Raw genomic sequence first — 25878 nt, 5'->3', positions numbered from 1 at the left:
ACTACCGGTTCATATCGTACCCGCGCATGCGCAGAAGAGTTCTGATGACGTTTGGGTCAGTGGGCGGAGCCTCCTGCCAGTTTTACTACCGGTTCTATAGAACCGGTCCGAACAGGGGGCAATCCACCATTGATCTGGGGGTTGGGATAGATTTAAAAATTTATATCAAGTAACTGCATCACCAGAGCCTAGCTGTTGTGGTCCTCCAGCAGCCTGCAGAACTGGCAACGGAGTCAGACGGCGATGAGGCTGAGGTGGGGCCAGAGCCATTGGGAAGTGAGGTGCGGACTACAGAGCCTCCAGAGACTGATAGTAGTGAGGCAAAGGAACAGGAGGAGCCTGCTCCTAATGCACGCATGAGAAGAGCTGCCAGAAGGCAAGAGCAGCTCAAGCAAAGGGGACAACTTGGGAGTAGGGCCAAGAGATGATTGGCCCCTCCCATAAGGCTTAAAAGACTAGCAACGGCGTTTGGGCTTTGCCGGAAAACAACGTTGATAGCTTCGTCTTGTTGCATTTATTTCGTATCGGTGCCTTCTTTTTTTTTTTTTTATTTACATTTATATCCCGTCCTTCTCCGAAGACTCAGGGTGGCTTACAGTGTGTAAGGCAATAGTCTCATTCTATTTGTATATTTACAAAGTCAACTTATTGCTCCCCCGACAATCTGGGTCCTCATTTTACCTACCTTATAAAGGATGGAAGGCTGAGTCAATCTTGGGCCTGGTGGGATTCGAGCCTGCAGTAATTGCAGGCTGCTGTGTTTTAATAACAGGCTATCTTACAGCCTGAGCCACCACGGCCCTTCTGAACTTTTGCCAAGAAAGGCCTTTGGCAGTTTGCCTAATTGGACCAAGGTTTGCGATAGGATTGAGGAATTTGTGTTGGGAGGAATTTGCTTTAATTTAGTTAAACTATGCTGGGAATGAAATAATTCTCAGCTGTTCGAATAAAGTTTGTTCGTTTGTTTCACTGACTGAGTTTCCTACCACCTACCTGCCATGCCTGCAGTGCTTGTAAACAGAGATTTGAGGGCTCAATTGCGCAGCTGTGGCTGCCACCCTGGATTTTTTCTGACCATTCCCCACCCCCAGGGTGAAATCTATTTATTTATTTATTTATTTATTTATTTTATTAGATTTTTATACCGCCCTTCTCCCGAAGGACTCAGGGCGGTGTACAGCCAAATAAAATCCACAATATACACCATTAAAACATGACTAAAACCAAACATATTTCAAGATGGCCAAAATTTAAAACAATTTAAAACCCTAAAATATAAATAACCCCAATAAAAATTTAATAAAACTTTTAAGCCAGTCCCGCTTGAATAAATAGGTGCGTTTTCAGCTCACGGCGAAACGTCCAAAGATCAGGCACTTGACGTAAACCAGGGGGAAGTTCATTCCAAAGCGTAGGAGCTCCAACAGAGAAGGCCCTACTCCTGGGGGCCGCCAGCCGACATTGTTTGGCGGACGGCACCCTGAGAAGGCCCTCTCTGTGTGAGCGTACGGGTCGGTGGGAGGCATAAGGTAACAGCAGGCGGTCCTGTAAGTACCCGGGCCCTAAGCCATGGAGCGCTTTAAAGGTGGCAACCAGAATCTTAAAGCGCACCTGAAAGACCACAGGGAGCCAGTGCAGACTGCGCAGGAGTGGTGTTACATGGGAGCAACGAGTTGCTCCCACTATTACCCGCGCAGCTGCATTCTGGACTAGCTGCAGCCTCCGGGTGCACTTCAAGGGCAGCCCCATGTAGAGAGCATTGCAATAATAAATATAATAATATTTACCTTCCTTACCATGTGCACTTCCGGACCGGTATTCCAAGTGTGATCTTACCAAGGCATTATAAAGCAGCATTGACGCTTTAACACAACGCTGATCTTGATTCTGTCTCAGGGTTAATGCAGCCTAAGACTTAGGTTTGCGTTTTTGGCAGCTGCAGCACGCGGCCGGCTCATATTTAAGCCATTGTACTAGTGAATGATGGCGTGTCGCCTTTGACACGTGTGTTATAGGTTCGCCACCCCTGTCCTAAAATTTGACATTTCATCGGGATTTTAAAAAATCAATTTGGGGTGGGTGGGTGGGGGGTTAGTAGCCGATGGAACGCTTAGTTTCTTCTGAGTTGTGCATGTGGGATGAATTCTCCCCAGTGAGGGAGGGATGGTAGTATTCTATGAGCAATTTTGGTTTCAGATTGTCTCCGATTCAATTGGGGTTTCCCGATGGAACCTGTTCCTGCATCGCAAATGCCTGAATTGGATTTGAGGTCTCCAAGTCAGTTCAAGCAGCTCGGATGACTTCGGAGTCTAATGACTCCACTTGGGAACCCGAAATTAAATCAGGTCAGAACTCGCAAAGAAATCAAGAAGGCTGAGCCAGATTGCAAATCCACATGGAATCCCCTATTCAAATTAGATAGCCAACCTAGATTGAATGAACCATTTGTTCCGATTACCTACTGCGCCCTGGCTGGAGAAGGAGAAGAAGGAGCTGATAGTGTTCACAGTTTCCTTTTCCATCTTGCCTGTCTTTTTTTGAGCTTCAATTTGGGGTGGGGAGGATCCTTAGCCTTGCTAGAACTGATCCAGCATTGACAATATTACTTTGTTTGGGTAATGAAACATCTGCAAGAAAGCAACCAAGCTCAGAGAGCAGTAAGGACTCCTCAGTCTTCCTCCTCCTCCTCCTCCTCCTCCTCCTCCTCCTCCTCCTCCTCCTCCTCCTCCTCCTCCCAAGTCCCACTCCCTTCTAGTACAGATGATGTTACCTAGTTGGGTAAAGAAACATCTGCAAGAAGATAACCAAGGACCTGCAGTTGTTGTTATTGTCCTCCTCCTCCTCCTCCTCCCTCCCTCCCTCCCTTCTAGTACTGATAATATTACCTAGTTGGGTCGCGAAACATTTGCAAGAAAACCACCAAACTCAGAGAGCACCAGGGACCCTACAGTTCAACTCTAAGTTACAGATGTTCTCTTCTAAAGTCAGCTCTTGCAGTCTCCTCACCATACCACAGTGTGGCAGGGTGTCAGGTTTTGATTGAAACCTGCAGGGTTGTTGTTATCACAGGTAGCTTTCAACCTACTGTTGGGGCATCTCTGTTGTTGATATGAAGTAGCTCCTGACAACATGTGAGAGATTTGGGCATCCACTTGTTTGGTGTGTCTGCTTTTCATGCTATGCTTTTAACTCTTGGTTCGCTTGCCCTTAAAAATGAAGCTTAAATTCCTTGTATTCCATTTGTCTCTGGATCCAAAAGAATCAATTCTCTGTGGCTCAGACTGGTAAGACAGTCTGTTATTAACAGCAGCGGCTTGCAATTACTGCAGGTTCAAGTCCCACCAGGCCCAAGGTTGACTCAGCCTTCCATCCTTTATAAGGTAGGTAAAATGAGGACCCAGATTGTTGGGGGCAATAAGTTGACTTTGTATATAAATATACAAATAGGATGAAGACTATTGCTAACATAGTGTAAGCCGCCCTGAGTCTTCGGAGAAGGGTGGGATATAAATGCAAATAATAATAATAATAATAATAATAATAATAATTGTCTGGGCAATTGTGATCCTTGCTTGACACTTGGCAAAACTCTTATTTTATAGAGCTACCGTACATCTCCCCAAAAGATTGTGCAGTTGTGTGCAGTGACTTCAGCGTTGTTACAGAAAGCAGACAAAGGCAATTGACCTTAATATAAGAGTCTTACCTGCTGAGGTTATCCGATTCTGAGCCGGAAGACTTTAAAAACTAAAACAAATTTTTGGTTGGGTTTGGGAGAGTTTTGGTAGCTGAGAAAAAGTTTAGGCAGTCCTCAACTTGCAGCAGCAACCTAGCCACCAACATTTCTGTTGCAAAGCGAGACAGAGGTTACGTGAGTTTTGCTCCGTTTTACGGCTTTCCTCGCCGCGGCTGTTAAAGCGAATCAATGCAGTTGTGAAGTTAAGTGAATCCGGCTTCCCCATTGACTTTGCTTGTCAGAAGGTCGCAAAAGGCGATCGCATGACACCCCCTCCCTCGGGACACTGCAACCCGTCATAAGACCCGTACGGGTCTGGATGGGGAGAAACAGGCTCAAGCTCAATCCCTCCAAGACGGAGTGGCTGTGGATGCCGGCATCCCGGTACAGTCAGCTGAGTCCTCGGCTGACTGTTGGGAGCGAGTCATTGGCCCCGATGGAGAGGGTGCGCAACTTGGGCGTTCTCCTGGATGAACGGCTGTCTTTTGAAGACCACCTGACGGCCGTCTCCAGGAGAGCTTTCCACCAGGTTCGCCTGGTGCGCCAGTTGCGCCCCTTTCTAGACCGGGATGCCTTATGCACAGTCACTCACGCCCTCGTGACGTCTCGTCTGGATTACTGCAATGCTCTCTACATGGGGCTCCCCTTGAGGGGCATCCGGAGGCTTCAGTTAGTCCAGAACGCGGCTGCGCGGGTGATAGAGGGAGCCCCTCGTGGCTCCCGCGTGACACCTATCCTGCGCAGACTGCACTGGCTACCTGTGGCCTTCCGGGTGCGCTTCAAGGTTCTGGTGAACGTCTTCAAAGCGCTCCATGGCATAGGGCCGGGCTATTTACGGGACCGCCTACTGCTACCGAATACCTCCCACCGACCCGTGCGCTCTCACAGAGAGGGACTCCTCAGGGTGCCGTCGGCGCGACAGTGTCGTCTGGCGACGCCCAGGGGAAGAGCCTTCTCTGTGGGGGCTCCCGCCCTCTGGAACGAACTCCCCCCGGGACTCCGTCAACTTCCGGACCTCCGAACCTTTCGTCGCGAGCTTAAAACGCATTTATTCATCTGCGCAGGACTGGGTTAGTTTTTTAAATTTATGGGTTTTAATTGGGGGTTTTAAATGGGGTTTTAAATTGTATCTAAATTTTTAGGCCGTTATTGAATCAGTTTTTTATATAGTTTTTAATTTGTATTCTATGTATTGTGTTTTTATTGGCTGTGAACCGCCCTGAGTCCTTCGGGAGAAGGGCGGTATACAAATATAATAAATAAATAAATATGAGTCGGTTATTAAGAATCTGAATTTTGATCATGTGACCATGGGGATGCTGCAACGGTCGTAAGTGTGAAAACCGGGCATAAGGCACCTTTTAAAGGATGGTTGTAACTTTGATTGGTCGTTAAACGAACTGTTGTTACATTGAGGATTACCTATACTTGACCTGTGCTATTACATCTTCCAGTGGCTTTAGTAAAAATATGAGACAAGCAATAGAGTAACAGTAACAGTAACAGAGTTCGAAAGGACCTTGGAGGTCATCTAGTCCAGGGGTCCCCAACCTTTCGGATCTCAGGGACCACTACATTCATAATTTTAAATCCTGTGGACCACTAATATGATCTGCCTAATGACTGGCTGGGTGAGCGTGGCAAGGTGGTCATGTGACTGGTTGGGCATGGCCAACTCAATGTCACTCACGCTGAGGGGCGTCTCGCCAGCCTCTACTCGCCCCTCCCCTCCCACCCACTTCTTCCCTGCCCGCCTGGGCTCCTTAGGGCCCCAACAGGAAACAGTTGTTGGAGCTAAGCAGCCACCGTGAGAAAGAGTTGGCCAAACAGCTCAGTTCAAATTGGATCTGACTGAGAAGTCAGCAGAAGCACCTCACTGAGGACTAGGAGCATAGGCTTTCCAAGCAGAGGGAAGACCTGTGGGCGTGCAAGGTACATCGCAAAAAAGGCTCTAAGAGTTGTAAACCTAATCTTACGTAGCTTCTTCTCCAGAAACACTACACTACTTACCAGAGCTTATAAAACATTTGCTAGACCAATTCTTGAATACAGCTCACCTGTCTGGAACCTATACCATATTTTAGACATCAATACAATTGAACGTGTCCAGAAATATTTTACAAGAAGAGTTCTCCACTCCTCTGAATGTAACAAAATACCTTATGCCACCAGACTTGAAATCTTGGGTTTAGAAAACTTAGAATTCCGCCGCCTTCGACAGGACCTGTGTTTAACTCATAGAATCATCTATTGCAATGTCCTTCCTGTTGAAGACTACTTCAGCTTCAATCCCAACAATACAAGAGCAAACAATAGATTCAAATTTAATGTTAACTGCTTCAATCTTGATTGCAGAAAATATGACTTTTGTAACAGAGTTGTTAATGCTTGGAACGCACTACCTGATTCTGTGGTCTCTTCTCAAACTCCCAAAAGCTTTAACCAAAAACTGTCTACCATTGACCTCTCCCCATTCCTAAGAGGTCTGTAAGGGGCGTGCATAAGAGCACCAACGTGCCTACCATTCCTGTCCTATTGTTTTCTTTCATTATATCCAATTAATATAGTTATTACATACTTTATGTTATATATATATATTTGTTTTCTGAGGTTTTCGCGGGTGTTTGTATGTAGGTCTTTGGTTATTCGGGTTTTCTCCCGCGTAAAATTGGAATTGTCTTGGCGACGTTTCGACGAAGTCTCATTCGTCATCTTCAGGCTTCAGCTTCGTGCTTCTGGGAGCACCCAGAAGCACGAAGCACGAAGCTGAAGCCTGAAGATGACAAATGAGACTTCGTCAAACGCCGCCAAGACAATTCCAATTACTGAGAAAAAATAACCAAAGACATATATATATCTTCAGGCTTCAGCCGTGCTTCTGAGAGCAATGTTTTTGCTCCCAGAAGCACGAAGCATTGCTCCCAGAAGCACGAAGCTGAAGCCTTAAGATATATATATATGTCTTTGGTTATTCGGTTATTACCTCAGAAAACAAATATATATATATAATATATATATATTATATATATATATATATAATATAGTTACTTTCATGCTTATGCTTATATATACTGTTGTGACAAAATAAATAAATAATAAATAAATAAATAAAAGGCCAGGTACCGGCGCCTGGAGGCTCAATGGGCTGAGATGGTCAGCCAGTTCCAGGCCATGAGGCAGTCCCACTGGAATGAGGCCCTCCGGCTCTTTGCCACCAGCAGCACTTCCCTCCAGCCTTCGGCCAAAGCCCTACACCAGGAGGCTGAAGCAGACCCCAAGTTGAATTTCTGCCCCCCTGCGACCCACACAAAAAGACCCCAAAGGGGGAGACTCTCTGCAACAACACAAACATTCATTGCACGTATCTGACCCAGGGGCCGTAGTTTGAGGATCCCTGATTTAGTGCAATATAAAAAAATGCAAATAATTTTTCTGGGGACCACCAGAAATTTCTCACGGACCACCAGTGGTCCACAGACCACCGGTTGGTGACCGCTGATCTAGTCCAACCTCCCGCTCACGCAGGAGACTTATACTAGGGTTTCGAACTGCCGAACTGTTGACCTTTCTGATCGGCGAGCTCAGCGTCTTAGCCACTGAGCCACCTACGTTACCTATACGATGAATACAGGTAGTCCTCGACTTACAACGGTTCATTTAGTGACTGTTCAAAGTCACAACGGCCCTGAGGGGGGGGAAAAAGCGACTTACGACCGTTTTTCGCACTTGCGAACCGTTGCAGCATCCCCGTTACTCAAAATTCAGCTCCCTGGCAACCGAGTTTTATTTATGACCGTTGCAGCGTCCGGGGGAGTTCCTGCGATCCCCCTTCACAGCCTTCTGACAAGCAAAGTCAAAAGGGAAGCCAGATCCACTTAATGACCGTGCGGCTAATTTAACAAATGTGGCATGCGGGGTTCTGCGATGGGGCGAAATTCGCTTAACGAATGTTTCCCTTAGCAACAAAAATGGGATGTGTGTGCGCTCATTTGCGGCCGTAAGTCGAGGACTACCCGCCTTATCCTCAGTCACACCGGGATCAGAGGTGGGTTTCAGCAGGTTCTGACCAGTTCTGAAGAACCGGTAGTGGAAATTATGAATAGTTCAGAGAACCGGTAGTAAAAATTCTGACTGGCGCTGCCCCCGTCTATTCTCTGCCTCCCGAGTCCCAGCTGATCGGGAGGAAATGGGGATTTTTGCAGTAACCTTCCCCTGGAGTGGGGTGGGAATGGAGATTTTACAGTATTCTTCCCCTGCCACAGATCAAACGGCTACAAAATGTGGAAATTAAAAATAAATGAAAGTGGCCAAGGATTTGTTTCCTTTCCACTTCAAAAACAGAAGGGGGGGGGGGGGAGAGAGAGAGAGATATGAACGGAGAGAAATTCCTGGAACCTTTAAAACTAATCAATTTTATTGTATCGTAAGACGCTTTGGATCAAGCCTGGGTCATCACAGGAATGGAGCAAATTACCCAGGGAGCTTTTAAAAGTACGTGTAATTCTAGGACAGAGGGGAAAATGGGGGGAGAGGGGAGGAAGGAGAGCGGGAGCAGAAGGAGGTGGCGAGAACAAAAGAGCTTAGCAAAAGGTCATAAATAAAACGTGCTTCTGAAGCTTCGCCTTATGCAATATTGTAAAGTCATTGGAGAACTTTACAGTGATCTGTGAAAGATCAGGAACTCTGTTGGGAAGTTTGTAGTCCGGATACTATCCGGGGGCGGGGTGGTGGTGGGGTGGGATGGGGAGAAAGATGATGATGTTATAACATGCATTATGTCATTCATCCTCCCTTCCCTTCCCTTCCCTTCCCTTCCCTTCCCTTCCCTTCCCTCTTCCCTTCCCTTCCCTTCTCTTCCGTCTTTCTTTCCTTCCTTCCTCCCTCCCTCCCTCCCTCCCATCTTTCTCCCACCTTTCCCATCTCCTCCCTTCTTCCATCTCCTTCCTCCCTCCCTCCCTCTCATCTCATTTCTTCCTCTCATCTCCTTTCTCTTCCTCCCTCCTCCCTTCTTTTCTCCCTCCTTCCTTCCCTCCCTTTCTTCTTCCATCGCCTCCTGTTGTACCTTGATGAACGTATCTTTTCTTTTATGTACACTGAGAGCATCTGCACCAAGACAAATTCCTTGTGTGTCCAATCACACTTGGCCAATAAAGAATTCTATTCTATTCTATTCTATTCTATTCTATTCTATTCTATTCTATTCTATTCTATTCTATTCTATTCTATTCTATTCTTCCCTCCCTCTCTTTCTTCCCCTCTATTTATTCAGTGAGTCTTTAACTAAGTTATCTTGGATTGTGGGCATTACATTTAAGGAACTCTGCTTTTCAAATCTATCCACGTTGATGGCTTAATGATGATACTTCAGAGCGAATGTGATCAGATTTACCAGAATAAGGAGCCAAACCTTAGAAATTTTTTTAAGGAAAAAAACAAAACCTATCTATTTCCAAAAGAGCATCGGAGTCACGTTCATCTTCTGAACATCTCAATCGTTTTGTTTTTTTCAGCGGTTGGTAGGAAAACAGGCAGACCCTCTGCAAAATAATCATCGTTTTGGTTGCAGGTTGGGGTATATGGAAAACATAATTGTTTTTCCCCCCCATCCCATACTTCAAAAGAGCATCAGAAAAAGCAATTGAATGAATGGAATTGAATCTAATTGGAGAGAATGGTCCAATTAGGTTAGAAGCACAGGAACTGCTTCGCCTTCTCTATTCTGTTTTTGCCTTTTCTTCTCTTTGTTAATTCTGTCTCCTCTGAGTTGGACAGATTGGGGAGGGGGAAAAACAGTGCTGTTTGCCTCAGTTCTCCTTCTTGCAACCAGCGCCGCCTCTCCTTCCCATATCCCCATTTAGACTTTCGCTAAAACCTTTCTTTTCCCACTACAATCCATCGGTCTGAGAAGTTAAATTCCTTGCGGTGTTGCTTTTGTCATCCCTTCCTTGACCGGGATGCCTTATGCACAGTCACTCACACTCTGGTCACGTCTCGGTTGGATTACTGCAATGCTCTCTACATGGGGCTGCCCTTGAGGTGCACCCGGAGGCTACAGTTAGTCCAGAATGCGGCTGCGCGAATAGTAACGGGAGCCGCTCGCGGCTCCCATGTAACATCACTGCTGCGTAGTCTGCACTGGCTTCCTGTGGTCTCTCGGGTGCGCTTCAAGATTTTGGTTACCACCTTCAAAGCGCTCCATGGCTTAGGACCCGGGTACTTACGAGACCGCCTGCTGTTACCCTATGTCTCCCATCGACCGGTACGCTCTCACAGAGAGGGTCTCCTCAGGGTGCCGTCCGCCAAACAGTGTCGGCTGGCGGCCCCCAGGAGTAGGGCCTTCTCTGTTGGAGCATCGATGCTCTGGAATGAACTTCCCCCTGGCCTACGTCAAGTGCCTGATCTTCGGACCTTCCGTCGTGAGCTAAAAACATATTTATTTATTCAAGCGGGACTGGCATAATGGTTTTAATAGTTTTAATCTTAAAGTGGGGTTTTTATTGGGTTTTTTAAATTTTTTATAATTTTAAATTTAAACTTTTAATTATCAGCCTTTTGTAATTTGCTAGGTTTTAATTGTTGGTTTTAATTGTATATGTATTGTGTTTTATCTTTGGCTGTACACCGCCCTGAGTCCTTCGGGAGAAGGGCGGTATAAAAATTTAATAAATAATAATAAATAATAATAATAATCTCACAGGTGGCAGGCAGAGCCCTCTCTCTGGGTACGCCAGCCGTCGGCCCAGCCCAGCTCCACCATGCATGTGTGCGCGCCTCCCACCGGCCAGCTGGTCTTCGGGTCTCAGCCGCGCATGCGCGAGGGTGAGGCACATGAGTGGTGGGTGCTCGCATTGCATTTGGGGGGCCTCACGTGGTGCCCCCACGCCCTGTTTTGGCTTCCAAGTTGGTGCAGGAGGCCTTCCAGGTCCAAAACGGGGTGCAGGGGAGCTGCATGGCTCCCCTGTGCCCTGTTTTGGGTGTGGAAGGTCTCCTGCACCACCCAGGAAGCCAAAAATGGGTGTGTGGGGGGGTGGGCAGGGCTAGGGGTGAAATCCAGCAGGTTTTGACAAGTTCTGGAGAACCGGCAGTTGGAAATTTTGAATAGTTCAGAGAACCGGCAAATACCTCCTCTGGCTGGCCCCAGAGTAGGGGAAGGAATGGAGATTTCGCAATATTCCCTTCCCCCCAGGAGTGGGAAGGGAATGGAGATTTTGCAGTATCCTTCCCCTGCCACGTCCAACAAGCCACACCCACAGAACCAGTAGTAAAAAAGTTTGGATTTCACCACTGGGCAAGGCACATGCGGGGCGGGATTGTGCGTGCATGCATGGGGGGGCGGGGGGGTTACATGGGGGGTTCCACGCACGCATTGTATTATGGGCACGGGGGTACTTTTGGCGCGTGACAACAAAAAAGTTAGCCATCGCTGCTCTATAATAATAGAACGGCGCTCGTCTAACGCAACTGATGGAAAGGAGATGGCGAACGGACAACAAAAGAGCCACGGCTGCATGTAATTAACCTCTTGGGATTCAATGTCACCAGAAAGAGGAACAGCCATTAAATTGGCATGGCTTTTAAAGAGGAGAGGAGAGGCCGGCTGGTTGAAAGCTATTTGAGGATTTAGCCGCTGCTTCAAGGTTGAAGAGGAGCTGGCCTTGAAACTTCAAATGCAGAGGAGCAGCGGCAGGAGGTGGGCGTGAGGCTATCTCAGTCCCCACTTTTAAGAATATCATAAATGCATCCAATCTGGCCGTTGTGCGAAGCAAAATGACAGATTAAGGGGTCTCCTTAAATCAATCCAATGAGGAGTCTCTTAATTTTTTTTATTTCTGCATTAGATTTTCATCCCGCTTTCATTACTTTACATGGAACTCAAGGTGGTGAGGACACTTAATACGCCTTAATACGCCTTCTTTGTCTTATTCCCCACCCCCCAACAACAATCCTGTGAGATGGGCTGGACTGATGGAGAGAGTGACTGGCCCAAAGTGACCATTGGTTTTTTTCCATGCCTAAGGTCTGGACTAGAACTCGCTGTCTCCTGATGATTGACCCAAAGTTACCCAGTGTATTTTTATGCCTAAGGCAGAACTAGAACTCCCAGTGTCTTGATGATTGGCCCAAAGTCACCCAATCAGCTTTCATGCCTCAGGCAGGACTCCCAGTGTCTTGATGATGATTGGCCCAAGTCACCCAATCAGGTTTCATGCCTCAGGCAGGACTAGAACTCCCAGTGTCTTGATGATGATTGGTGCAAAGTTACCCAATGGGTTTTCATGCCTAAGACAGAGCTAGAACTTATGGTCTTCTAGTTTGGCTCCTGATTGGCTCCCTGCCTCCTTCACTCGCTGTTCTGATTCGTTGTTTTTGGATCCTCAGGTGTGCTTCTTAGTTTTCACAATTTGTCAATTCTAACTTGTAAAATTTGAAGCTGCTCTGTTGATTTATTTTATTATTATTATTATTATTATTATTTAGATTTTTATACCGCCCTTCTCCCGAAGGACTCAGGGCGGTGTACAGCCAATATAAAACAATAACAGTGTACAATTAAAACAGAGAATTAAAAAACTTATTATATAATTGGCCAAAATTTAAAATGTTTAAACCTAAAAACCCTTAAAATTCATATAAATTACAACCCAGTTAAAATTAATATTTAAAATCAAAAATTTAAGAATTTAAAAAGTTTAAGCCAGTCCCGCTCGAATAAATAAGTGCGTTTTCAGCTCGCGGTGGAAGGTCCGAAGGTCAGGCAATTGACGCAAACTAGGGGGGAGTTCGTTCCAGAGGGTAGGAGCCCCCACAGAGAAGGATCTTCCCCTGGGGGCCGCCAGCCGACATTGCTTGGCAGACAGCACCCTGAGAAGTCCCTCTCTGTGCGAGCGTACGGGTCAGTGGGAGGCATGAGGTAACAGCAGGCGGTCCCGTAAGTACCCAGGCCCTAAGCCATGGAGCACTTTAAAGGTAGTAACCAGAACCTTAAAGTGCACCCGATAGACCACAGGCAGCCAGTGCAGTCTGCGCAGGAGCGGTGTTACATGGGAGCCACGTGTGGCTCCCTCTATCACCCGCGCAGCTGCATTCTGAACTAACTGAAGCCTCCGAGTGCACTTCAGGGGGAGCCCCATGTAGAGAGCATTGCAATAGTCCAAGCGAGAGGTGACAAGAGCATGAGTGACCGTGCATAAGGCATCCCGGTCAAGGAAGGGGTGCAACTGGCGAACCAAGCGAACCTGGTAAAAAGCTCTCCTGGAGACGGCTGTCAAATGATCTTCAAACGACAGCCATCCATCCAGGAGAACACCCAAGTTGCGCACCCTTTCCATTGGGGCCAATGACTCGCCCCCAACAGTCAGGGTTGGTGTTTTGAATTCCATTTTATTTTAATCATACTCTTAGGTTTAATTAAGCCGAGCCACCAAAAAGCATCACAATCAAGATGGGTAGACAATTGAATGAAGAAATCAATAATACAAAATGTCCGTTTATTTCTTTATTAGATTGGTAAATGTCAATCAATAAAACAGAACGTTCATTTATTTCTTCATTAGATTTTTGAAGGTCCATAATAGGCTGAGACCAAGCACTCAGTTGACCCCATCCTTGACCAAGAACCCCCTGTCTCTTTCTGAAGCTGTGCAATATCCATTAGTTGACTGGGATAGGCTGGTTTCAATTGGTGACATGATAGCAATGTTCCAATATTTGAGGGGATGCTATGAAGAGAAGAGAAGAGAAGAGAAGAGAAGAGAAGAGAAGAGAAGAGAAGAGAAGAGAAGAGAAGAGAAGAAGGAAGAGAAGAGAAGAGAAGAGAAGAAGGAATAGAAGAGAAGAGGGAAGGGAAGGGAAGGGAAGAGAAGAGAAGAGGGAAGAGAAGAGGGAATAGAAGAGAAGAGAAGAGAAGAAGGAAGAGAAGAGAAGAGAAGAAGGAAGAGAAGAGAAGAGAAGACAAGAGAAGAGAAGAGAAGAGAAGAGAAGAGAAGACAAAATGGAATAGAAGAGAAGAGAAGAAGGAACACAAAAGAAGACAAAAGAAGACAAGAGAATAGAATAGAATAGAACAGAGAACAGACTAGAACAGAACAGAACAGAACAAAATAGAATAGAAAACAGAACAGAACAGAATTAAATCTACGGTGCCTTCCAATCACTCTTGACTGCTGGTAACAGTCTGGATGAGTCTCTACAAACTTATCAGAAGTGATTTGCTGTTGCCTGTTTGTTTGTTTTTTGTTTGTTTGTTTGTTTGTTTGTTTGTTTGTTTGTTTGTTTAATTTATTGACCGCCCATCTTACTGTAGAGTAACTCTGGGCAGTCTACAGACATAAAAATATGTCTATACATACACAGTGAAAACATAAATATACATATATGCAATTAACCTTCGCGGCGAAGGTTGTAGAGAGTATGGTGGCATATCAGTTTCCTCTGCACCTGGATGAAACTGTCTATCTAGACCCGTTCCAGTCCGGCTTCCAACCCGGTTACAGCACTGAGACGGCTTTGGTCGCGTTGGTGGATGATCTCTGGAGGGCCAGGGATAGGGGTTGTTCCTCTGCCCTGGTCCTATTAGACCTCTCAGCGGCTTTCGATACCATCGACCATGGTATCTTGCTGTGCCGGTTGGGGGGATTGGGAGTGGGAGGCACCGTTTATCGGTGGTTCTCCTCCTATCTCTCCGACCGGTCGCAGACGGTGTTGACAGGGGGGCAGAGGTCGGCCCCGAGGCGCCTCACTTGTGGGGTGCCGCAGGGGTCGATTCTCTCGCCCCTTCTGTTCAACATCTATATGAAGCCGCTGGGTGAGATCATCAGTGGCTTCGGTGTGAGGTACCAGCTGTACGCTGATGACACCCAGCTGTACTTTTCACACGGGCCACCCCAATGAAGCTATCAAGTGCTGTCCCGGTGTTTGGAGGCCGACGGGTCTGGATGGGGAGAAACAGGCTCAAGCTCAATCCCTCCAAGACTGAGTGGCTGTGGATGCGGCATCCCGGTACAGTCAGCTGAGTCCTCGGCTGACTGTTGGGGGCGAGACATTGGCCCCGATGGAGAGGGTGCGCAATCTGGGCGTTCTCCTGGATGAACGGCTGTCTTTTGAAGACCATTTGACGGCCGTCTCCAGGAGAGCTTTTCACCAGGTTCGCCTGGTGCGCCAGTTGCGCCTTTCTAGACCGGGATGCCTTATGCACGGTCACCACGCCTCGTGACGCCTCGCCTGGATTACTGCAATGCTCTACATGGGGCTCCCTTGAGGGGCATCCGGAGGCTTCAGTTGGTCCAGAATGCGGCTGCGCTGGTGATAGAGGAGCCTCGGGGCTCCCGTGTTACACCTATCCTGCGCAGACTGCACTGGCTACCTGTGGCCTTCCGGGTGCGCTTCAAGGTGTTGGTGACAATCTTTAAAGCGCCCATGGCATAGGGCCGGGCTATTTACGGGACCGCCTACTGCTTCCAAATACCTCTCACCGACCGTGCGCTCCCACAGAGGGACTCCTCAGGGTGCCGTCAGCTAGGCAGTGCCGTCTGGCGACACCCAGGAAGGGCCTTCTGTGGGGCTCCCACCCTCTGGAACGAACTCCCCCCAGGACTTCGTCAACTTCCGGACCTCCGAACCTTTCGTCGCGAGCTTAAAACACACTTATTCATCTGCGCGGGACTGGATTAGATTTTAAAGTTATTGGTTTTAAGGGGTTTTTTATTATTTATATTGTTTTTAAATTAGGCAATAGAATAAGTTTTTTAATTGTTGTTTTTTAATTTGTATTTATATGTATTTTAACTGCCTGTGAACCGCCCTGAGTCCTTAGGGAGATAGGGCGGTATATAAATTTGAAAAATAAAATAAAAATAAATAAATATACATATAAGATACGCATATACAATGTCTATACATATCCGTACAATTAAAACATAAAAATTTCTTCCTGAAATGTTCATGCCAAAGACAGAACTACAGCTCCCACTCTCCTGGTTTCTAGCCCAATGCTTCTAAACCTGCTCTCTTTAATTTAATGCTAAATTATACTGTCGGCTGATGGCAGTTTTGACTTTGGCAAGTCAAACTGTTTATGGGGGAGCTGACAGAACGTGAACTGTTTACTTAAAATCAATCAATTGTCACAGATCATGATTTTTATCGTTGCTGTACGAAGAACTGCGTTAGAAGCGTCCTTTGCCAGTTTGTGTGGTGCTAAAAGGTTGCTAACACAATGCCCAGACATGGGGCTGGCAGCTCAAAAATCCCTTGGTAGTGCTGTAGGAATTAAAATATTAAGTACCACATTTGTACGCCTATAATAGATATTTGTAACCGGCTATTTATAACAGCTATTTCCTCTCCCCGGATTAGGAGGAGGCAGGAATAAAGAATTGAAATGTTTGTACAGTAATTTTAACGCCAGGCATTATGTGTCAGTTTTCTATGCAGTGAAAATGATCATTAGTCCAATGGAAAATCATTATGTTTTCATCGCCTAGATATTTCTGTGTTTTTTGTTTTTGTTTTTTAAGAAAGAAACTGGTTGTTCAGCTAATTGATGGCAAAACACAGTTCCGAGTGTGATATTTTTCTCTAAAGGGTGGTACCTATTTTAAGTGGCAAAAAAATTATTTCAGATATTAATTCAGCTCCAAAAAATGAGTTGGCTTTGTTGTTTATATACGTTCTTTTGAATTATATGTCATTTATATAAAGTTGAACAATCTTGTCTTGGTCCTAGTACAGGAGGAGAAGGAAAAGGGAGGGGAAGAAGAAGAAGAAGGAGGAGGAGGAGGAGGAGGAGGAGGAGGAGGAGGAGGAGGAGGAGGAGGAGGAGGAGGAGGAGGAGAGGAAGAAATAGCTGAGAAAGGAGGAGAAAAAGGAGAAAGTGAAACTGAGGAATCTGTTTGAGTTGTCACCCTTAAGTGACAACATTTATAACTGGCATATTTCTATGTTTTTATGAACGCATTTAGAAATGGAAAAATGGAGGATGATTAAATCTGCATTCACCCTAATAGACAGACAGTTTGTTTGGAAATGAAATGGTTCCATCACAGCAAATTTAAGAACGATTGAGTTCTGAGAGCAAACATTTTTCATAGTGAAAAACTACCAAGTTTTACCAAGCAATTATCACCTAATTACTTGTCTGCCAACAAGGTTCAAACTTTTTGCAAGAATACTGGCAAATTCAGTATTCAGTCATCTGGTGGAAAACAGTTTATATCCAGTAGAACAAAAAGGAAATTATAAAAAATTAAGAAGAATATAAGCTCAGGAACATAAAAAGATTTAAAACATACGCAGGTCTACATAAAGAAGCATCTGCTGTCTGGAACAAGGAGGAGGAGGAGGAGGAGGAGGAGGAGGAGGAGGAGGAGGAGGAGGAGGAGGAGGAGGAGGAGGAGGAGGAGGAGGAATAATAATCAACTCAGCTGACTGAGTTTCATGTTTAATGAATAAAGTAAATAATAGTAGTAGTAGTAGTAGTAGTAATAATAATAATAATAATAAGAAGAAGAAGAAGAAGAAGAAGAAGTTTTGAATGTTCAGTTAACTGAGTTTCATGTTTAATGAATAAAGTAAACAACAACTTGATAATGAAAGATCCAGAAAAGGGCACAGAACCAATCAACTATCACCTAATTACTTGTCTGCCAACAAGGTTCAAACTTTTTACAAGAATACTGGCAAATTCAGTATTCAGTCATCTGGTGGAAAACAGTTTATATCCAGTAGAACAAAAAGGAAATTATAAAAAATTAAGAAGAATAAAAGATCAGCTGCTCATTGACAAAATGGTACTAAGAAATGTAAAAAAAAAAAGAATTAAAATATGGCATGGATTGATTACAAGAAGGCATTTGACTCATTACCCCACAGTTGGATTAACACCTGTCTGGAAAAAATTGGAATCAGCAAAAATATTTGCATATTTTTGAAAGCAACTATGCAAAAATGGAAAACAGTTCTAACAGCAAATGGGGAGAACGTTGGTGAAGTCAACATCAGACGAGGAATCTTCCAGGGGGACTCACTTTCACCACTACTGTTCAACATCGCATTAATTCCACTGACAATAATCCTACGAAACACAAAACTGGGATACCAAATCTCAAGCCAACATGGCAAGGTAAACCATCTACTATACATGGATGACTTAAAAATGTATGCAAAAAGCCCCCAACTGAACTTAAATCAATACTCAACACAGTTCAACTGTTCAGCAGCAACATCAAAATGAACTTTGGACTTGAAAAATGTGCTATATTATCCACGCAGCAAGGAAAAATGGAAAAAATAGAAGGAATAGAACTGGGAAATGGAAACATAGTAAAAGCGTTAGCAAAGGATGATGGTTACAAATACGTAGGCATATTGGAAACAGATAACATCTTGAATGGAAAAGTCGAAGAGTCAACGCAAAAGGAATACATCAGGAGGGTCTGTAAAATTTTAAAATCAGCGCTGAATGCTGGACACATAATTAAAGCCATTAATACATGGGCAGTTCCAGTGATACACTACTCAGCTGGAATCATCAACTGGACTTTGGCTGAACTGGAAAACTTGGTCCGGAAAATGCACAAACCTTTGAATATGTACCATGCTTTACATCCACGAAGTGACATCGACAGGTTGTGCCTGCCAAGAAAAATAGGGAGCAGAGGATTATTGGAAATCCATCAAACTGTTGAAGAAGAAAAATGAAGTTTGAATGATTATGTGAACCAAAGTACAGAAAAATTGCTGCAGGCTGTGAAAATGGAGAACATTATAAAAACAACAGAAACAAAGGCAGAATATAAGGAAAAACAGCTGGATGACAGATTGAATAGATGGAAAATCAAAGCTTTGCATGGACAGCACTTGAAAAACATTGAAGGAAAATGTGATGACAACTTTACACGGGCATGGCTTAAGATGGGAACCATCAAGAAAGAAACGGAAGGTTTAATACTTGCTGCTCAAGAACAAGCACTACAAACGAATGCCATGAAAATGAAGCTACAAAAAATCCACCGACAATCCAAACTGCCAACTTTGCAACAACAAAGTCGAAACTGTTTCACATTTCATATGTGAATGCAGCAAAATCGCACAAAGTGATTACAAAGCTAGACAGGACCGAGTTGCTAAATTAACTCACTGGTCATTATGTAAAAAATACGGCTTGCCTGTATCCAAAAAGTCATGGGAACATAACGTGGAAAAAGTTATAGAAAATGAGAAGGTGAAGATCTTGTGGGACTTTTGAATACAGACGAATCGACATTTGGAACACAACACACCAGATATCACAGTTGTCGAAAACTGAAATGTACAATTTATTGACATCGCAGTACCAGGAGATGCCAGAGTCGAAGAAAAAGAACTGGAAAAAATCATGAAATATTGCGACCTGGCCATTGAAACTATACGGCTATGGATGAAACATGTAACAGTGATACCCATTGTCATTGCGGCACTTGGTACCATGTCCAAGAATTTTACAAAACACATCAAGAAATTGCAGCTTTCTGCAATAACACCAGTGGAACTCCGAAAAACTGTGCTACTTGGAACATCATATAGAATAGAATAGAATAGAATAGAATAGAATAGAATAGAATAGAATAAAAAATTTTATTGGCCAAGTGTGATTGGACACACAAGGAATTTGTCTTGGTGCATATGCTCTCAGTATACATAAAAGAAATAGAATAGAATAGAGTAGAGAATATATTACAGAATAGAATAGAATAGAATAGAATAGAATAGAATAGAATAGAATAGAGAATATATTACAGAATAGAATAGAATAGAATAGAATAGAATAGAATAGAATAGAATAGAATAGAATAGAATTCTTTATTGACCAAGTGTGATTGGACACACAAGGAATTTCTCTTGGTGCATATGCTCTCAGTATACATAAAAGAAATAGAATAGAATAGAATAGAGAATATATTACAGAATAGAATAGAATAGAATAGAATAGAATAGAATAGAATAGAATAGAATAGAATAGAATAGAATAGAATAGAATTTTTTATTGGCCAAGTGTGATTGGACACACAAGGAATTTGTCTTGGTGCATACGCTCTCAGTATATATTTTAAGAAGGTACTTGGTTGATACCTAGGACACTGGCAGCAACCCGTATCAACCATTAGCACCAGTCAATCGTATTTGTGACACATTTTTAAATGTTCAGCTGACTTGAGTTTCATGTTTAATGAATACAAGAGATAATAATAATAATGAGGGGGGAACTGAGGCACAGAAAGTAGAGACAGCGATAATGATTGTAATAAAGAGACATTATCCAAAGCCTTGTTAGGAGTGAGACAGCATTATTGCAAAGGTGAACTGAATTACACACTGTGTGTGTGTGTGTGTGTGTTGTGTGTTTATTAGTAAGATGTTCGGTACAAAATGTTCAGGTCTTGGTTTTCATGGAAGACGGCAGGTAATTAAGAAGAAGAGCAAGCGCCCCTTTTCAGGAAAGATTCAGCTTCATGAAATATTTAGTGTAAGAGTTAATGGGCTGCCATCTTTACACCGAGGAAAATGCCAAATTACGACTTCCTTCTTTTCCATCAATTACATCTCCCACCCTTGTCCCCTTTTATGCCTCACTTTTCATTTTATGCAAATAAAAAAGGTGCCGTAAAAAGGAAGAGGAATGAAGTGAGGATTCTTTCGACAATCCGCCGAAGGAAAGGCCAACGAATTGTAAAAAAATAATGAGCTGGCAAGCAGCTCAAGATACGGATTAAATTGAATTAAACTGGCGTTGAGCACCAGATAAAATGCTTTACGAGAAGCTTGGTGAACCTCGTCAGCTGATCCTTCTTTTTAAACTCACATCCCAGGCAGAATAAAACAGAAAATATAATTATAATATAATATAATATTGATGCCAACTGATCAAAATATTAGTAGAAGGCCAGCAGGGGGCAACACTGGCTGATCTTGTCTGGACTTAGAAGTTAAGCAAGGATGATCTTGATTGATTCATCTTTGGATGTGACACCACCAGGAGATCTCAGGACTGGGAAGTCGGAAAACAACAAAAAAAAAGCCTTAGAAAAAATTAGTGCAACACTTCTTTGCATATCATTATCAAAGAAAAGTATAGGTAGTCCTCAACTTACAACAGTTCATTTAGTGACCGTTCGAAGTTACAGCAGCGCTGAAAAAAAGTGACGTAGGACCATTTTTCACACTTACCATCATTGCAGCCGGCAGCGGGTTTCATATTTTGCTACCACCGGTTCGCCACAAGCGTGCACACTCACTTCATGCACGCACGCAAATTCCCTGCATGAGCCCGGCCTCAAAAACATGCCTAAAAAGGATGGCATAGCACCGGGGCAATCTCCGCTACCGGTTCGCCTGAACCGATATGAACCGGCTGAATCCCACCTGATTGCAGCATCTCCAAGATCTGCTGATCAAAATTCAGATGCTTGGCAACTGATTCGTATTTACGATGGCTGCAAATTTTCCGGAGTCATGGGATCAACGTTTGCAACTTTCTGATGAGCAAAGTCAATGGGGAAGCCAGATTCGCTTCAAAACTGTTCTGTCCCCCTCGCTTCAGTCCGAGCGATGACTTAATTAGCCGGCACTATCAGCTCTGGCAGCAAACTAGCGAGCGTCTGCCAAGTGACTCTGTTATCTCCCTTGATGCCGATGAGTCACCCAGGAACGAACAGTACTTCAGCTCTAGTCAAGCAGTTGATTTGCCTGCTACAAAGAGGCATAGCAGCCCTTGCTGCTTTTATATCCTGTGGGGTGTGGCTCCATGACTCAGCACTTCCTAGGCCTGCCCCACCCCTGCTTCTGCTGTTCCCACCTCTCCTGCCTACGAAAACTAGGGTCCAGCCAGGCCTGATTGCCATCAGCCGGGTCTGGAGGCATGGCCTGGGGGGGGGGGAAAGAGTCAGGGGATGGAGGCCTCGTTATCTCCTCCACCTGGCCTGCCTCTGGCTCCTGGAGCTGAGCCAGGGAAGCCGGTGCTCCCGAGGTAAGTCCTGACGGCCTTTCCCCCTCACTTTCCAAGTCACTTTCTGGCAGGGGGCCCTGCTCGGGGGGCACAGACACAACAACAACGATGTTGCTAACTTAACAACCATAGCGATTCAATTATCAGCTGTGGCAAGAAAAGTTGTAGAATGGGGCAAAACTGACTTTGCTCTCGTGTTTCACAACGGAAATGTTGGGTTCCGTTGTGGCCATAAGTTGAGGACTACCTGTGGTTTTGCAATCACATGCTTGCTAAGAAATGCATTCATCCAGAGAAAGATTCAACTGTCTGGAACCTACAATGCAGAATTACCCTTTGGGCTCCATCCACTAAGTTGTTGCCAACAGCTCAGCTGTCAATTTTAGTTGTTTTCCCATGTAGTTTTGGTAAGAAAATTATCATGGGTCTTTAAAGAGCCATCTCTCTCTTTATCTTTAAAAAGAATTTGAATAATCTTTGGATAGCAGGAATGGGAATTGGGCCTTTCCTTTTCCTTTTCCTTTCCTTTTCCTTTCCTTTCCTTTCCTTTCCTTTCCTTCTTTCCCTTCCTATTTTGCTTCCTTTCTTTTCCTTTCCTTTCCTTTCCTTTCCTTTCCTTTCTTCCTATTTTTCTTTTCTTTTCCTTTCCTTTCCTTTCCTTTCCTTTCCTTTCCTTTCCATTCTTCCTATTTTTCCTTTCCTTTCCTTTCCTTTCCATTCTTCCTATTTTTCTTTTCTTTTCCTTCCCTTTCCTTCCCTTCCCTTCCCTTCCCTTCCCTTCCCTTCCTTTCCTTTCCTTTCTTTTCTTTTCCTTTCCTTTCTTTTCCTTCCCTTACTTTCCCTTCCCTATTTTTCTCCTTTTCCTTTCCTTTCCTTTCCTTCTATTTTTCTCCTTTTCCTTCTCTTCCATTCTATTTTTCTCCTTTTCCTTTCCTTTCCTTTCCTTTCCTTCTATTTTTCTTCCTTTCCTTTCCTTTCCTTTCCTTTCCTTCTATTTTTCTTCCTTTCCTTTCCTTTCCTTTCCTTTCCTTTCCTTTCCTTCCCTTCCCTTCCCTTCCCTTCCCTTCCCTTCCTTCCCTTCCCTTCCCTTCCCTTCCCTTCCCTTCCCTTCCCTTCCTTTCCTTTCCTTTCCTTTCCTTTCCTTTCCTTCCCTTCCCTTCCCTTCCCTTCCCTTCCCTTCCCTTCCCTTCCCTTCCTTATTGATTTTATAATTGATTTGCTTAATTTCCCACCTTTCTTCCTAAGCAAAGCCTCGAGGCGGCTAGCCACGATCCAAATGCAGAATACGAACCTGCCAGAAAACGAGGGAAACAAACAGCTTAAATTTTTTTTAAAAAAATCATAATATAAGGCAGCCCAATGAGGGCAGATGTCCTGCAGAAAAGCAAAGGGCTATAAAACGCAGGGAAGCATGCGGATTAATGGATATAAATACAGATGCCAGGTCTGGCGGCAACATATGCTGGCTGGAAGGGAATTTGGCCACACAATTCCACTCGCAAGATCCCAATGGCTCCCTGCGCAGCCGTTTTTCCCTAAAGCAAAGTAGCTGGTTAACAGGGAGCTTAGAACCAGTGGGATGATGACCTTGGCAAGGGTAACAAGATGGCAAGATGCTTTTGGGGTGTGTGTGTGTGTCAAAGCTACACCCCCCCCACCCCGAAATCTCTCAAGCTAGATCTGCCAGGAGGCAATTTTGGGGGCCTTCCTACGTGCCAAACATGTTCTGGGCTCCATCCCCACCTCCTTTCCTGGTCCAGCAGTGGGTTTGTGTGTGTGTGTGTTTGTGTGCTGATGACTCATCTGCTTCTTGCTGTTTCGTGTAGAGATGAACCAGCCGAGGCTTATTCTGAATTCATTGAGCATCTGTCATTATAAACCGAGGAGCCGTTTGAGAAAAACAGCCACCGCCGCCAAGACGGCATCGACATACTTAATTCTAAGGCGCAGCTCTCATTTCTGAGCGAAATAAACCCCAGTTCCCGGTTTGGGAACTGACCCCAGGACAAGCGTGTTTGAGATCGAAGAGGCGATGACGTCCTTCCAAGAAGCGGCTTGTGCTGACTTCGCCATTTGAAGAAGGGAACTGTATATATATATATATATATATATAGTTTAGGATCAATGGCGCAAATGTTAAGAGCAAGGCTGTTCGGGCTAGGTTCAGAAGGCGGCTCTCGGCAGTGATGATGATGATGCCAAGGTTTCTGGAAGGTTTTGGATCAGAGCAATTCAGTGGCATGGGTGTTACCTGCAAGGGCTCCACTTTTTCCTTCTTGAGCTATGTGGGTGCCAGGAGTCTGAAACGATGGCACAGACTTAATCAAAGATCAATTGGGACATTTTTATGTGAAAGCTTTCCATAGGTTCACAACAGGTCTTAGACAGGATATCTATTTGTTTAGTTTCTTTCTTTCTTTCTTTCTTTCTTTCTTTCTTTCTTTCTTTCTTTCTTTCTTTCTTTCTTTCTTTCTTTCTTTCTCTTTCTTTCTCTTTCTTTCTCTGTCTGTCTGTCTGTCTGTCTTTTTTCTCTCTTTCTTCTCTCTCTCTCTCTCTCTTTCTTTCTTTCTTTTTTTCTTTCTGAAGGTGATCAAGGTTTTTGTTGCTTCAGGACAGCTCTGTGAAATAGGCCAGGGCTCAACTGTTCAATTCTTTGGCTTAGAGAAGAATTTAGAGCCATGTTTCTCAACCTTGGCCACTTTATGAAGGGCGGAGTTCAATTCCCAGAATCCCCCGGCCAACTTTCCTTCCTCATGTCTCTTCCCCTCCCCTCCCCTCTTCCTTCTCTCTTTCCTTTCCCTTCCTTCCTTCCTTCCCACCTTCCTTTCTTTCTTTCTTTCTCTTTCCTTCCTTCCTTCCTTTTTTTTTTATTTGCATTTATATCCCGCCCTTCTCCAAAGACTCAGGGCGGCTTACACTGTGTTAAGCAATAGTCTTCATCCATTTGTATATTATATACAAAGTCAACTTTTATTGCCCCCAACAATCTGGGTCCTCATTTTACCTACCTTATAAAGGATGGAAGGCTGAGTCAACCTTGGGCCTGGTGGGACTTGAACTTGCAGTAATTGCAAGCAGCTGTGTTAATAATAGACAGACTTAGTCTGCTGAGCCACCAGAGGCCCTTCCTTTCTTCCCTCTTTCCTTCCTTCCTTCCTTCCTTCCTTCCTTCCTTCCTTCCTTCCTTCCTTCCTTCCTTCCTTCCTTCCTTCCTTCCTTCCTCTCTCTCTCTCTCTTTTCTCTTCTCTCTCTCTCTCTCTCCTGCCTCCCTCCCTCCCGCGAACCTGGAATTCCTCGTGATGCTATAGTTTCATATGTTTTCCCTCGGGACTGTCACTTCATCATTAACACTTAGTCGCTATTACTCAGAGGTTTTTCTCACCATTTCATGCTTCAATAAATGAGAATCCCAGATAATTGTTCCATGAGAGAATGGCGAATCTCAGGGGTGTGTCAGTGTGTTGGAAGAAATTCCCAATTGATGTGAAGCAGGCAACAGTATATAAGCTTGCAAGATATAACCTCTAGATGAAGGCAGAACAAGAAGCAATGGATGGGAACTAATCAGCAACCTAGAACTAAGGAGAAATATCCGATAGTGAGAACAATTAACCAGTGGAACAGAAGTTGCCTTCAGACGTTGTGGGTGCTTGTTAAGGGTAATCTGGGTTCACAACCAAGGTTGTGGACTGTTGAGCAGAGTACCCTAGGCATGAAAACAACTGAGGCTGGTTGTATACAATAGCAGTCACTTGCAGAGAAACTGCGGTTTGATATTCCTTTACTTTTAGGGAAAAGGCAAAGACATAGTCCAAAAACAATTCCAGGTCATACACATATAAAGCCAGTCAGTCAGGGATGTTACAAATATCAGGTCTTCTTACCAACGTAGACTTGCACTACAAACAAGGTCTTCTTTCAGTTCGGCAAAAAACAGTTCAATTCACAACAGTCAGTATCTTGAGGAATCAGTAACTAGCCATGATCAAGCAACGATCATAAAGCTCAAATATACAGTTGCAACATGTCATCAGGTTACAATGCTGTAGCGTCCCTGTAGATTCCCCACAAGCCATAATTTAGTAGTCCTTTTATATATTGGCTACAGAGCTCAACCAATCAGGATGCTTGCATGATGCAGCACAGCCTTAAAGCAATATCA

At 44.4% G+C, this 25878-nt stretch overlaps 1 protein-coding gene across 1 annotated transcript in view; it reads left to right on the top strand.

Annotated features, from left to right (window-relative positions):
- The window catches only part of OPRL1 (opioid related nociceptin receptor 1), a 64218-nt gene that overhangs the window by 28058 nt on the left and 10282 nt on the right, over positions 1–25878 (top strand). The gene's annotated exons all lie outside the window — the stretch shown is intronic.

This window comes from Ahaetulla prasina, chromosome 3 (genome assembly GCF_028640845.1).
Source record: "Ahaetulla prasina isolate Xishuangbanna chromosome 3, ASM2864084v1, whole genome shotgun sequence".
NCBI lineage: Eukaryota > Metazoa > Chordata > Lepidosauria > Squamata > Colubridae > Ahaetulla > Ahaetulla prasina.
Note: the sequence above shows the minus strand (reverse complement) of the source record. Positions and strands in the feature narration are given on the sequence as shown.